A 15,777-nucleotide genomic window follows, 5' to 3' on the forward strand; every position below is an offset into this window, starting at 1 on the left:
AATCTCAAGTCTCTTGTCTTTGATAACGCCCTGTGGGAAGGGAGAAACTCAGCCTCAGATACAGATTTCATCACGCGCTGACATTGCGTCCAATGCCTGTTCAACTGCAGTTAGGTTGTGAGAGAACCTATTGATTAATGGACTGGTAATTGATGTTCATCCATTTGCCCTCCAACTTGGAAGCTTGTAAAGATTGATTTTATGATTTGAACTTTGTAAAGATTGATTTTAATGAATTAAACAAGGCATACTTCACTATGCGGGCTCTTTCTCCATGTTTGTGGCTGAAAACACCCAAGGAAGGATCGCACCCAAGAGTTGGGGTTTTCATCACCCCGCTCACCATACTAAGCCTACCTGACATGCAATGCAGTACTGCTTGGGGATCCATTGGATCTGGTGAGTTCAACCATAAGGGGGTGGTGTGGATCCCGTATGTACCTGTTTACAGCATCATACGTTTTTTTTTTTCACACAGCAGCACATTTGAAAGGAATTTATCACCCGAGAACTGCTATATGTTTTTTACTGACAAATAATTTCTGGAAAAGTGGAGAACAGAAGCTATTCAAGATTTTGACATTTATCGTGGTCCATTCTTTGACTGTTGTAACTTTATCCTGCTGGAGTGTCCTAAATGGTTTTCTTAGCCTTGCTTTATAGTTAATCTGTCATCATTTCCCAAGGGTGCTAACACAAATATAAGAACCCTTATAAAGAACAATTTTGGTTTCTCTAGAAGCAAAGTTATCAGTGCCCAAACTACCTGTCTGCTCAGAAGCATTATAATTCCTTTTTCATTTTTGCTCTTTTCCTTCCCTTAGCTGTCAAGTGTAATTATAATAACATATTTTATCTCTCATGATACCAAAGCAAAAGAAAGCCAGTATTAATTTAAGAGAAACACTTGATGTACATTTTTTTGAATCATTGCATAAATAGTTTCAAGCCAAAGAAATTCTGGCTGATTTAATCTTAGAGTGAATTTGAAGTGCCTAATTTAAAAGCTCAGATGATTTCTTAAGAATGTTTACATAACAAAAATATATATGAATAATAGGACTTCAGGTCTCCTGCACTTACAGTGCCTTGCAAAAGTATTCACCCCCCATGGCATTTTTCGTGTTTTGTTGCCTCACAACCTGGAATTAAGATGGATTGTTTGAGGATTTACATAATTTCATTTACAGAACATGCTCACAACAATTTGTTTTTTGCTTCACAACAAAGATGTTTATTTTTTTATTGTGAAGCAAAAAACAAATAGGACAAAATGACAGAAAAAACTCAATGTGCATAACTGTTGACTTCCCTAAAGTCAATAATTTGTAGCGCCACCTTTTGTGGGTATTGCAGCTCCAAGTCGCTTTGTATAAGTCTCTATGAGCTTGCCCCATCTTACCACTGGGATTTTTGCCCATTCCTCCTTGCAAAACTGCTCCAGCTCCTTCAAGTTGGATGGTTTGCGCTTGTGAACAGCAATCTTTAAGTCTGACCACAGATTTTCTATTGGATTGAGGTCTGGGCTTTGACTAGGCCATTCCAACACATTTACATGTTTCCCCTTAAACCACTCAAGTGTTGCTTTAGCAGTGTGTTTGGGGTCATTGTCCTGCTGGAAAGTGAACCTCCATCCTAGCCTCAAAGCACACACAGAGTGGTACAGGTTTTGCTCAAGAATATCCCTGTATTTAGCACCATCCATCTTTCCTTCAACTCTGACCAGTTTCCCAGTCCTGACTTCTGAAAAACATCCCCACGGCATGATGCTGCCACCACCATGTTTCATTATGGGGATGATGTTCTTTGGGTGATGTGATGTGTTGGGTTTGTGCCAGACATAGCGCTTTCTTTGATGGCCAAAAAGTAAAATTTTAGTCTCATCAGACCAGAGCACCTTCCTCCATATATTTTGGGAGTCTCCCATATGCCTTTTTTTGCAAACTCAAAATGTGCCATGTCATTTGCTGAAAGTAATGGCTTTCTTCTTGCCACTCTGCCATAAAGCCCAACTCTTTGGAGTGCATGGCTTATTGTCATCCTAAGTATAGATACTCCAGTCTCTCCTGTGGAATTCTGCAGCTCCTCCAGGGTTACCTTAGGTCTCTGTGCTGCCTCTCAAATTATTTCCCTCTTTGCCCGGTCTGTGAGTTTTGGTGTGCGGCCATCCATTTGGTTATGATAGATTTGATGGTGATCCTAGGGATCCTCAAAGATTCGATTTTTTTTTTATAACCTAACCCTTACTTGTATTTCTCAACAACATTGTCCCTTTCTTACACCAGAGCTTTTCATGGGCTTCATAACAAAGGGGGTGAATACATACACAAATACTAATTATCATTTTTTTATTTCTGAAGAATAGTTTTATGTATATATTTTTCTAATTTTGTTTCACCAACTTAGACTATTATGTTCGGATCCATCACATACAATTCATATTAAAAAAACATTGAAGTAAAGGTTGTAATGTAACAAAATAGGAAAAAAGCCAAGGGGGTGAATACTTTTGCAAGGCACTGTAACTCTCTGCTAGTGACCAACCGAGTGGTTTTTACTAAATTAGTATTGCAGTTAAATTACTGATTTCCTTTTCTGAGAAAAAAAACAAAACATAAAATAATAGGGCTAATGGGGGGCTTTTTGGTACAGTATTAGATCCAGAATGTTTGAATTACATTTCCTTAACTCTCATGTCATGTACACACGACCAGACTTTCCAGCAGACTAGGTCTCACGGTCTTCCCAACGGACTTTCAGCGGAGTTCCAACGGACTTTCCGAATGAACGGACTTGGCCACACATGAATGGACTAAGTTCATTTGCTTTGAATGTGATGACATAAGACGGGACTAAAAAAGGAAGTTCAATAGCCAGTAGCCAATAGCTTCTCTTGTGTCATATATGGTCAATTGGACCAGCATAAAGACGAACGGTTTTCCTGATAGGAATTGAGTCCGTCGGACAGATTTGAAACATGTTCTATTTCTAGGTCCGTCTGATTTTTTTAAAGAAAAATGATCAGACTATCCTACATACAATCAGATTGTTCGATGGACTGATTCAGTTGGACCTAGTCTGCCGTAAAGTCCAGTCATGTGTACGTGGCATTAGGAGTCCTTTACAGCCCATTAAACCACCCTAGTTTTGCATTTCCCACCAATTCTAACACATTTTGCACAAATTGTTAAATTTCTGCAAATTTCTGCAAAATCTTCCAATTTTCCTTTATATTTCATGGAAATGAAAACTCTTAACTTTGTCTATCATTACTCTCCACATGTCCAAGGTGGGCTCCCTCCATTCTCATCTGCCCTCTGCCTATCCATTATAATGAATGTGCTTCCACTGTGGAGGTTCTCAAAATGTTTTGAGTTAGGACTATAGAAAAATCTTCACGGGACTCTGCAGCTTACCTAAATGTGTGTAAACTGAACCCCTGTTTTTACCGCATACTGTTAGATAGGACAAGTTGGTTTTTTAGCAGGATGATCAATAAGTTGAGCTGGGAATTTCTTTGGTTTTGTTCTACTCTTCACATTGCCAGATGCTAACCTGCCATGACAATCAGGGCACATTTTAATTATCTTAAAAAGTGAGAAAAAATAATTACATTTAAGTGGCAACTAGAATCATTAAATGGCAAATGTTTAGACAAACAAACTGTATCTACCAGGGAGTGTTCATGTGTTATGCAGGCCATTCACTTTTTGATGGAAGAAATTGAGTTTATTGATTCTCACTCAATATTACTAAGAGATAGTGTTAGGGCACACAACACCCATGGACTAGGCAGATTCCAGATGAGGGAATCAAAAGCCCTTACAGTCTGCAAAGACAAAGGTGCCAACCACACATTCTGCAAAACCAGCTTCTGGTTGCAAGACACTAGTTGGTTCAGCTACTGACAAAAAGACTGATATTGTTCCATGGTGCTACAATTGCATTATTCAACATACCAGACTTCTAGCCTAGGTCCATACACTTCCATACACATTCGCCCACCGCGGAGCGCCCCATAATGCACTGCGAGATCGCAGTGGCCAGAGGCAGGGTGCCCCACATGATACAGTGCAGTGCGGTGTATTTAACACAGTGTAGTGTGGTGCTATCGAAGTGTTGGTGTGTACACTTCTGTGTACCCACTGATCCCATTTTATTTTCCATTAATAATTATTTTTTTCCTTTTTTCATGCTGTATTAGGTTCTGTTGCTGCATTTTATATATATATATATATATATATATATATATATATATATATATATATATATATATATATATATTATAATGAGGAGGATGAGGACAGCTTTGTTATCCACTCCACTAACTCTTCTGCATGTTCTGGCTCAATAACACGGCCACGGCCAGTAGCAGAAAAAAGGGACAAGCATGCCCCACTGCCACCTGCAGAGGATGCACCATGTCCACGACTAGCACTGTTGACTGTTTTAGTGGCCTGTGAGCATCTGCCTCTCCTTAGGGGCCATCCGGACATGATGTATATTTTGTTTTGCAATATCACACTGCACTGTATTAGGTACTGTGTAAATTGTCTGCACTGTATTAGCAACTGTACTACAGCTGCACTGTATTGTGTACACCACCAGAAGTGTAGTAGAAACTGTACACACTGTATTTGATACTGTGTACAAAAAGAAAAAGGGGTGAGACCATAGCGGGCTCACGACTGCTCACAGTGAGAAACAAAGTAATTTATTTTGATCATCAAAAGGTAAACTTTATTGAAAAGATGCACAGATATCTAGAGGGGAATCCCACATGTCTCACACATCTTTACCTGTGAGACCCATCCCTCCACAATACCACATTATCAAATTGGATTAAAACATAAGAGCTGTAGAAAAAGATAGAAAAACAATGTTGTATACTAAAAAAAATACAAATAACTGCTGTCAAGCAAATAAGCCCCCCACCCCCTCTAAAACCCGATAATATCCTCCTATAAAATGTTCATAAGCCGAGTTCAAAGCAAAACGGCACTCTCTCATGGTACTCTTATTACCCACACAAGACCACAGTGTAGAGTATTGGCTAGTGCATAAATAGCCAGCAAGAGGGAAAATATATATCCAATTCCCAGTCAATCACTTTTCATATATTTTTCAAATCGGCAGTTGGCATAGCATATATGGAATGAAAACAGTCTATTGATGGGTTATCCCTCAATCAATATAAAGAATAACAGATATCTATAATCCACACAGTATAGTTCCGCAAGCCTTGTCCTACCAGAAAGCACACACAGCAACAGCTGAAAATCTATAGAGTCACATAAACAGAGACATTGGGTATACTGGTAACATACCATTCATACCAAAAGGATGTCCATCATATTGCTGTGGTCGTGCTGTCCGAGGGAGTCCAAAGGGATCCAGTCCACAATATTGGGAATAACCACCATTCTACAAAGGACAGGCTACAAGAGGAACTGTTTCCCCATATCCAAGGAATGATCGCTGGTCATCGCTAGTCAGCGTGAGGGGACAGGAAGTCTTTGCATGTCCGGGTCATCAATAGTCTCCAAAGAGATCAATTCCACACAAGCAACCAGCAGAGGGAGCTCTAAATTGAGCACATACCAGTACTATTATTCCAAGAGAATGTCCACGCGATAACCCATAATGGCAATCAAAGTATGGAGTCACTCGGGGTGTGTAGTGAGGGGTGACAGCAGCATTACGACAATGCTAGGTCGACGCATTTTGTGCTATTAAACAAGCACTTCATCTGGAAAATGTGCAGGTGTCTATGCTTAACTTACATAGGGCAACCTGGCCAATCAGACGAATACCTGCACATTCAGAGAAAGGCAACCCCCGACTCAGGCTTCCAGAAAGACCTTCAAACTCAACTCCACATTGAGGCCCTTGGGTTGCAAAGTTTGGAGCTTAAAAATCCACCATTTTTCGTGTCTCTACAAAATCGTATCAAAGTTCCCTTTGCGTTGAGACAGATTAAGGGCAAAGAAACCCTTTACATTGAGTCCAACTGTACTCCCCTAGTGATATTCAATAAAATGCTGTGCTATTGGGGTTTCCTCCTTCAATCTAATACTTAAGATGTTCAGCAAATCTTATCCTTAATTGGCATTTGGTTTTACCCACATATAGCCTGTGGCAAGGGCACTCCAAGATATAAAGCACCCGCGTGCTACAATTAATAAAGGATTTGATTGCATATTCATTAGCAAAGTCGGAGTCATGGGAAATATTGGCCCGGGCCTCAAATTTGGGGCCTGTCTCCCACAATGGCCTTCAAAGTGTTAGACCTTGTAAGGATATGCCAGTGATCCGTAAGAATGCTATTCACCTGAGACCAATGGACCCCAAAGGGGGTAATGAATCTCACTGGTTCATTAGAGTTGCCTTTGTCAACCTTCTGGGCCACAAGGAGGCCAGCCCTCAATCTCTTCCTGGTAATCATCTTTGCCCTTTTTAAGGTGTGATGGTTATACCCCCATTTATGGAATCGCTGATATAGTAATTCAGATTTGCGATGATAGTCTTCCTGAGAGGAACAGTTCCTCCGAATTCGGAGAAACTGACCTACTGGAATCCCTTGTATCAAAGAACGTGGATGGTGGATGTTAGCTAGCAGCAGGGTATTGGCAGCTGTCTGTTTTCAAAAAGTTTGAGTGACCAATTTGCCTTCAACAATTCTAATAGACAAGTCAAGAAAGGAGATTTCAATGGGATCTGAAACAAAGGTCAACCTAATATTCCGCGTATTGGTACCCAGTTGTTTCATGAATGCTAGAAGCTCCTGATGTGTACCTGTCCAAACCATAAATACATCATCAATGTACCGCAGCAGATATGAACATGGCTGCGGTACATTGACGAGGCATAGACTGTGTCCTCCTCCCACCACCCCAAGTGGAGGCAAGCATACGAGGGTGCCCATGGGGCCCCCATGGCAGTCCTTCTCAATTGCTGGTAATAATGGTCCGCAAAAACAAAATAATTGTGCTTGAGGGCCATCTCTAGCAATTCCAGAATTAATTAATTCTGTGATGATCATGAGGGAGATTACCAGGGGCATTTACTTCCCAATCCATCTTTGCAAGATCCTCCTGTATTAGATCTAAAAAGATACCCAATCTTTTATTTTTTCTAAACTGGTGGCTGTTAGCTGAGGAAGCGTCTTCCTCACTGGAGGAGAGATCCTCCTCCTCCAGTAGTGATTCAAGCTGATTAAGTGCCACTTTTTTGCTGGTGCTAGACTCTGACGCAGCATCTAAATTAGTTGGCTCATCCATATACAAAAATTTATAATATACCTTTCTAAGGAACAAATTGAGATCCTTATAGATCTCAAACTGGTCCATATTAGCTGAAGGGGAAAAAGAGAGCCCTCTACTCAAAAGGGCCAGATGTCTCTTCTCCAACTGAAAGCTGGACAAGTTTAACATTTTTAAATCCTTAGTCACTGAATCTTCAGATGTACAAGCACCTAACGGCGCTGTCTCTGACTTCTGGATGTTGTATGGTTCCCTTTTTGTGTTTTGCTTCCTGTCTTTTTCTTTTTTTCCTTTCCTCTGCCGCGACCACCTTCACCTCCTATTGTTCCTACTTTGCCCTTCTTTAGAATACCTCTGGTAGGAGGATTGTCCTAAAAGTTGAGTGAATCTTTGTCCAAAAAAGACTCTGATGATGGAGCACTAACATCAGTGCCTGTCTGGGAGGGGAATCTATGTTGGTGAGATCTACCGTGATGGTTACCAGTAGTAAGATCAAAAATATCACCTCTGGCCCAATCATCAAGGTCCCATTTAAACTTACTTTGTTTAGTATTTTTACGGCCCTTTTGTGTTCTATGTACTTCCTTCTTAAAGCGGAGTTCCACCCTCAAGTGGAACTTCCACTCATCGGAACCCCCCCTCCGATGCCACAATTGGCACCTTTCAGGGGGGAGGGGGTGCAGATACCTGTATAATCCAGGTATCTGCACCCACTTCCGGGAATAGCTAGCAGCAGCTAGCCACAGATGTCCCCCCCCCCGTTGTGTTCTGTGAAACACACAGCTCCCAGGACACAGCGGGGACAAGTCTCATTGCTCTGCGCGACTCGCGCGTGCGCAGTAGGGAACTGGGCAGTGAAGCCACAGCACTTTACTTCCTGATTCCCTGACAGAGGATGGCAGCGGGGGCAGCCGAGAGAGGAGCCATTGCTCGTCATCTGCTGCCGACATCACTGGACCCTGGAACAGGTAAATGTCCTTTTTTTTAAAAGTCAGCAGCTGCAGTATTTGTAGCTGCTGACTTTTAATATTTTTTTTGCAGGTTGCGCTCCTCTTTAAGGATATCATTGAATTTACTGAACTCGGCATGGTCCTTAAAAGGTTAAAACTTCGTACCACTCTCTACTATCTGTGACTGTAATATAGATACTTGACTCTTCTCCTCCTCTACAATAAGCTTTAATATCTCCAAACCATGTCTAATGCACTCTTGGTTGTCTGCGAGCTGGTGGTAAGTAGGCTTTGGTTTTTTCCCTGGGCATTCCCCAGACCTTGTTGTTACCTGTTGTTTAGCCTTCCAAAGCCACTTACTGCGATAGCCAGCTATAGATGAGGGCGGTGGGCAAGTTCTTGATAACACGGTAGTGTTTGCATTGGTCCAGCAGTGCACCAACACCTTTGCTGCCATTGTGCTCTTGCTGGGTGTTTGGTGTGTTCCTGTACCTTTAAGGAGGGGTGGCTCCCCTTCAGTCCACCTGCCCTCATCTAACCATCAGAATGCATGTGCCTCCACTGCGGGGACACCATGTTAGTGTTAGGACCACAGATACCAGGGTGCCTTGACGTGGCTCTGTGGCTCACGCATGCGTTTGCAAATGTGTGCGGACTAAACCCCTGTTTTTAACGCATACTGTTAGACAGGTTAATTTGGTTGTCTGCGAGCTGGTGGTAAGTAGGCTTTGGTTTTTTCCCTGGGCATTCCCCAGACCTTGTTGTTACCTGTTGTTTAGCCTTCCAAAGCCACTTACTGTGATAGCCAGCTATAGATGAGGGCGGTGGGCAAGTTCTTGATAACACGATAGTGTTTGCATTGGTCCAGCAGTGCACCAACACCTTTGCTGCCATTGTGCTCTTGCTGGGTGTTTGGTGTGTTCCTGTACCTTTAAGGAGGGGTGGCTCCCCTTCAGTCCACCTGCCCTCATCTAACCATCAGAATGCATGTGCCTCCACTGCGGGGACACCATGTTAGTGTTAGGACCACAGATACCAGGGTGCCTTGACGTGGCTCTGTGGCTCACGCATGCGTTTGCAAATGCGTGCGGACTAAACCCCTGTTTTTAACGCATACTGTTAGACAGGTTAATTTGGTTGTCTGCGAGCTGGTGGTAAGTAGGCTTTGGTTTTTTCCCTGGGCATTCCCCAGACCTTGTTGTTACCTGTTGTTTAGCCTTCCAAAGCCACTTACTGCGATAGCCAGCTATAGATGAGGGCGGTGGGCAAGTTCTTGATAACACGGTAGTGTTTGCATTGGTCCAGCAGTGCACCAACACCTTTGCTGCCATTGTGCTCTTGCTGGGTGTTTGGTGTGTTCCTGTACCTTTAAGGAGGGGTGGCTCCCCTTCAGTCCACCTGCCCTCATCTAACCATCAGAATGCATGTGCCTCCACTGCGGGGACACCATGTTAGTGTTAGGACCACAGATACCAGGGTGTCTTGACGTGGCTCTGTGGCTCACGCATGCGTTTGCAAATGCGTGCGGACTAAACCCCTGTTTTTAACGCATACTGTTAGACAGGTTAATTTGGTTGTCTGCGAGCTGGTGGTAAGTAGGCTTTGGTTTTTTCCCTGGGCATTCCCCAGACCTTGTTGTTACCTAATGCACTCTTCCTTCCATTTATTTAAGAAGCTTTCTGTATGGAGGTGAGCCGCTGGCACAATAGTCTCCCTGAGTCTGCGAGCTATTATCCCCCTGTCAATGTAGGATTCCAATGATAGGATATCCCATTTGCAGTTCAGAGATTTGATTATCAACTTTTTATGTGCTTTAAAGAGAGATCTAATCTTATCCTGTACCTGCAGCTCAGACCCTGGAACACTCTCACCAAAAGTAGCTATGATTTCCTGATCAAATTTATCACCGAGTACATATGCCATACCCAGAGATATATAGTAATCAACTATTAAAATAATTCACACTTATTATGAAAATGATATTATGGACATGAAAATCAAAACTACATGCATCAATAAAGTTCACACCGAGGGATCCACTGCGCAAAAAAAGTGAACCAAAAAGAGAGCAGCATTATAAATGATAGAGAAAAAAATAAAAATGCACTTGAATCCACTTGTGAATCTGCCCAAATTATTAGAGATCAAAAATTAATACGCCAATATGCTCTCTGGTAGGACAAGGCTCGTGGACCCATACTGTGGATTATAGATATCTGCTATTCTTTATATTGATTGAGGGATGATCCATTGATACAGTGCATGGAAGCCTGTGTGGGCTGATCCTTTGCTTGTTTTCATTCCATATATGCTATGCCAGCTGCCAATTTGAAAAATATTTGAAAAGTGATTGACTGGGAATAGGACATATATTTTCCCTCGTGCTGGCTGTTTATGGACTAGACCATACTCTACACTGTGTTCTTGTGTGGGTAATAAGAATACTATGAGAGAGTGTTCGTTTTGCTTTGAACCCGGCTTATGAACATTTTATAGGAGGATATTATCGGGGTTTGGAGGGGGTGGGGGGGCTTATTTGCTTGACATCAGTTATTTGTATTGTTTTTAGTATACAACGTTGTTTTTCTATCTTTTTCTACAGCTCTTATGTTTTAATCCAATTTGATAATGTGGTATTGTGGAGGGATGGGTCTCACAGGTAAAGATGTGTGTGTACCTGTGGGATTCTCCCCTCTAGATATTTGTGCATCTTTTCAATAAAATGTACCTTTTGATGATCAAAATAAATTACTTTGTTTCTCTCTTTTCCCAATGTGAGCAATCGTGAGCCCGCTATGGTCTCACCCCTTTTTATTTTTGTGCATATTAATTTTGCTTCATGGGAGGGAGCCCATCATATTGAGTTATTCCTTTTTGATCTCTAATAATTTGGGCAGATGACGAGTGTATTCAAGTGCATTTTTATTGTTTTCTCTTATATACTGTGTACACCGCCTGCACTGTGCTACGGCTGCACTGTATTGTGTACTGCGTACACCACCAAAAGTGTAGTAGAAACTGTACACTGATACTGTGTACACCGCCTGAAGTGTATTAGTAACAGTACACCACAGAATGCACTGAAGATATAGGCTACACTGGATATATGAGACTGTGTATATATATATATATATATGTAGTGGTAGCATGGTACCCCACCAGTGTATGGGCCCAGGATTCTCAACCAGGCAGGTTGAGGGGCTCTAGTTTATTTGATTATTTGTGAGGAACCTGGCTTTTCAGTTTCCTCATTATTTACTAAAGCCCAATTTGGGACCTGGAGTCTGGGGATTTTGTATCACTCCAGGTGGGATGAAATCCCCAGTCCTGGGTCCGGGTTTTGAGATTCATCAGCATACTGACTGGTCAGGCGTGTGGTGGGCTATTTGTAGATACCTGACCATGGTTCTGGGCTCCATCCTCCCGAGAAGTCAAGGCGAGCAAGGGAGAAGTGTGCATGTCTGCACAGTTCCGTTTGTCAGAACAGACAGAGGGTTCAAGCCTGTGGGCTGGAACAGCAAGGAAGCTGTAAAAAGAGTGCTGAGGTACAGGGTGTGCAGGACCTCTGTTATAGAGCCAAGAGGACTGAAGCATAAGCCTGAGTAGTAGTTCTGCTAAAGAAAGCCAGGTGGCTTGGTATTTTCCATTTAACTTACATTGTTGCTGTAAAAAGCTGAAACCCCTGTGTGGGCAACTCTTCTGTTATTGGACTTGTTTCTTTTAACAAACGTGGACCAACAAGCCCTTAAACGGCACAACTGGCGTGGACTCACTGGTAAATGCTACACTTGAGCTAAACAACCCCCAATGTTACAATATATATATATATATATATATATATATATATATATATATATATATATATTCTCTATATATCAAATACACTTCCACTAACTGAATAGTTTAATCTAAATCAATCTCTCTGTCCACACCAACAATATTACAAGGGCACTGTGTAAGCAGCCTTATATAGTGTTGGGCGTGGAATTAGTGCCCCTGAGCCATGATTGACCAAAGGCACCCTGCCTTTGGCCAATTATGGCTCTCTTAACAGAGGGTGCTGTGATTGACCAAAGCATTCAGGTCAGGTGCATGCTTCGGCCAATCATCATACAGCAATGCACTGCAATCTCGCAGTGCATTGTGGGGCATTCCATGGTGCACAATTTTGCAGCAAATGCCCCATAATGTTCGCTCTTCGGCGAACGGCGAACACCCGATGTTGAAGTCAAACTTATGTTCGACTCAAACATTAAGCTCCTCCCTAATTTGCACCATAGCTTGTAGACTCTATAACTTTCACACAGACTAAATACTATCCACTAATTTGGGTTATTTTTAACAAACATATGTAGCAGTATAAATTTTGGCCCAAATGTCTGAACAAAAATTACTTATTTGTAAAATGTTATAATAGAAACTAAAGTTTTTTTTTTTTTTTTCAAATTTTAGCTCTTTTAAAAAAAATGATATTGCAATAAATAAACCCAGTGGCGATTAAATACCACCAAAAGAAAGCTCTATTTGAAAAAATTATAAAAAAAATGTTTGGGTACAGTGTTGCATGACTGAATAATTGTCATTCAAACTGTGAGAACATTGAAAACTAAAACATTGTTCTGGGCAGGAAGGAGATGAAAGTGCCTTGTATTGAAGTAGTTAAGGGGAACCCTATGACAGAATTAAGAAAAAAAAAACAGTGTGGGGTTCCCTTCAAAAATCCATACCAGGCCCATTTAAACTGGTATAGATTTTAAGGGGAACTCCACCCTAAAAAATAACAAATGGTGTAGTGTTCTCCTGAAATCGATACCACGCCTTTTGGGTCTGGTATAGATTTTAAGGGAACTCCACACCAAAATGAAAAAATGAATGGTACGGAGTCCCCTAAACTCCCTTATCTGAACATTCAGCCTGGCAGGCCAGGAAAGGGGGGACTAGCGAGCACCCCCCTCCTGAACCATACCAGGCCACTTTCCCTCAACATGGGGAGGGTGCTTTGGGGTGCCCCCCACAGCACCTTGTCCCCATGTTGATGTGGACAAAGGCCTCTTCCCAATAACCCTGGGCTGGGGTTGTCGGGGGTTTGCGGACAGGGGGCTTATCAGAATCTGGAAGCCCCCTTTAACAAGGGGGCCCCAGATCCTGGCCCCCTCATGTGAATGGGTATCGGGAACATGAGACAGTTTTTGGCAAATCCTTTATTAACCACGTGAGCCCCAGAAGGATTCACCCCTTCCTGATCAGAGCACTTTTTGCGATTCGGCACTGAGTCACATTAACTGACAATTGCGTGGTTGTGCGACGTGGCTCCCAAACAAAATCAACTTTTTTTTCCCACAAATAGAGCTTTCTTTTGGTGGTATTTTATCACCTCTACTGTTTATATTTTTTGCGCTATAAACAAAAAAAGAGAGACAATTTTGAAAAAAACACTTTTTTTTACTTTTTGCTATAATAAATATCCCCCAAAAATATATAAAAAAACTTTTTTTTTCCTCAGTTTAAGCTGATATGTATTCTTCTACATATTTTTGGTAAAAAAAATTGCAATAAGCGTTTATTGATTGGTTTGCGCAAAAGCTATAGCATCTACAAAATAGGGGATAGTTTTATAGCATTTTTATTAATATTTTTTTTTTTACTAGTAACGGTGGCGATCAGCGATTTTTATCATGACTGCGACATTATTGCGGACACATCAGACAATTTTGACACATTTTTGGGACCATTGGAATTACTGTAAAAATGTCACTGGCAGTGAAGAGGTTAACCATTAGGGGGTGAGGAGGGGTTAAATGTGTCCTACGGGAGTGTTTCTAACTGTCTGGGGGATGGGCTAGCAGCGACATGACACTGATCGCTGCTCCTGATGACACAATCATGGGTATCCCCCGCGGCGATCGAGTCCGCTGGTCCTGTGGGCACAGTCATGGAGCTCGCGGCAGGTGCACACGCACATGCACAGCGGCAGATTCAAAGTACTGTACGTTACTTTGCCCACCCGTGCTATTCTGCCAACGTATATTTGCTGACAGTGGACGGTAAGTGGTTAAAAAAATTTAAAAAGTGCACCTCGATTTAAATCCATCAATCATGCCGCCCGATGGACCCAAAAAAAAAAAAAATTGAAGACTGGTCTGCCCCCTGGGAGGCTACCTGCCGTATGTGCTCTCTTCGCTTTCACAACTCTTATATAGGCAAGGGGCAGGGCTACCCGCTTATGTCACCTGGTGACCCCACCCATTTTTAGTATCATATGATTTTATTTTTAATTTTGCGTGGGGTTCCCCTTGAAATTCATACCAGACCCGAAGGGCCTGGTATGGACGGCATGTTCTATACGTCATACAGATGCGCCACTTTACATGGAGATTAAGGGGACCCCCAGGCACGATATTTAAAGGAATATTTCATTTTTATTATTTCACTTTAAGCATTAAAATCAGTTCCCATACACTTTCTATGGCACCAACTTGCATATAAGCCTTTAAAATTAGGACTTTTGATTTTTCATGTTCGTGTCCCATAGGATTTAATAGAGTTTGCATGTTCAGTAGCACTTTCTGCCTGTTTGGAATGTTCTGGTGCAAACTGAACTGGGGGTTTTCAGCCCATCCCTATTCCCAAGATTATAACTGAATAGTTATACCCTATCCCATCCTGCACAATGGACAATACACCTCCTAATTGTTGGTAGGGGAATATAAATATTCAAAACTCTGATTAGCGCAGACTCTCACACTATTGCCAGGGATACTTCCCCCAGCAGCAGGCACAAACAAACAATAGCCACAGCCCAGAAAAGAGCAAGAAAATCTGAACTATCATTTAAGCTCATGCTGACTTCAGCCTGGTAAATACTAAATTTATAAAAATAAAATTGAATTAAATAAAACATATTATATGTTAATGTTGTAAAAATTCTGTTTTTATGCATAGTTTTCATTCTCACTGTGTGCTGTTGAGGTTGATTTACCAAAGGAGATGAGAATCTTCCCAAAAGTTGAATAACATTCCCTTCAATTATCCAATTCTGTGAAATTTTTTTTTTTTTAAATCTGTATTGGATAATAAAAGTGAATATTCACACCATTTACAGGCATACCCCACTTTTAAGTACACAATGGGGTTTATTTACTAAAGCTGGAAAGTGCAAAATCAGGCTCACTTCTGCATAGAAACCAATGAGCTTCCAGGTTTTATTACCAAAGCGTAACCCCCCTGGCGGTATTCCCGAGTCTGGCTCAGGGTGGAATTTTTATGCCAAAAGCGGTAACCCCGAGCCAGACTCGGGACCGCATCGCTGGATCCAGGAGGACGCTTACTTACCTTATCCCTTGGATCCAGCGATGTCCCCACGCTATACGAGTGAGCCGTGTCTCGCTCGATTCATCACATCGCCGTTCTCCGTGCCCTGCGAGCGTTGGGACGCACGGGGACGGAGATCGGCACCAAATTCAAAAAGTGAAACACATAGTATACATACAGTATAATGTAATCTTACAGATTACATTGCTTTATGTAATTATTTAACATTCTCTTTGTCCCTAGCGGTCTGCCCA

This window comes from Lithobates pipiens, unplaced genomic scaffold (assembly GCF_037356315.1).
Source record: "Lithobates pipiens isolate NorthernLeopardFrog02 unplaced genomic scaffold, aLitPip1_a1.2 Scaffold_19, whole genome shotgun sequence".
Taxonomy (NCBI): domain Eukaryota; kingdom Metazoa; phylum Chordata; class Amphibia; order Anura; family Ranidae; genus Lithobates; species Lithobates pipiens.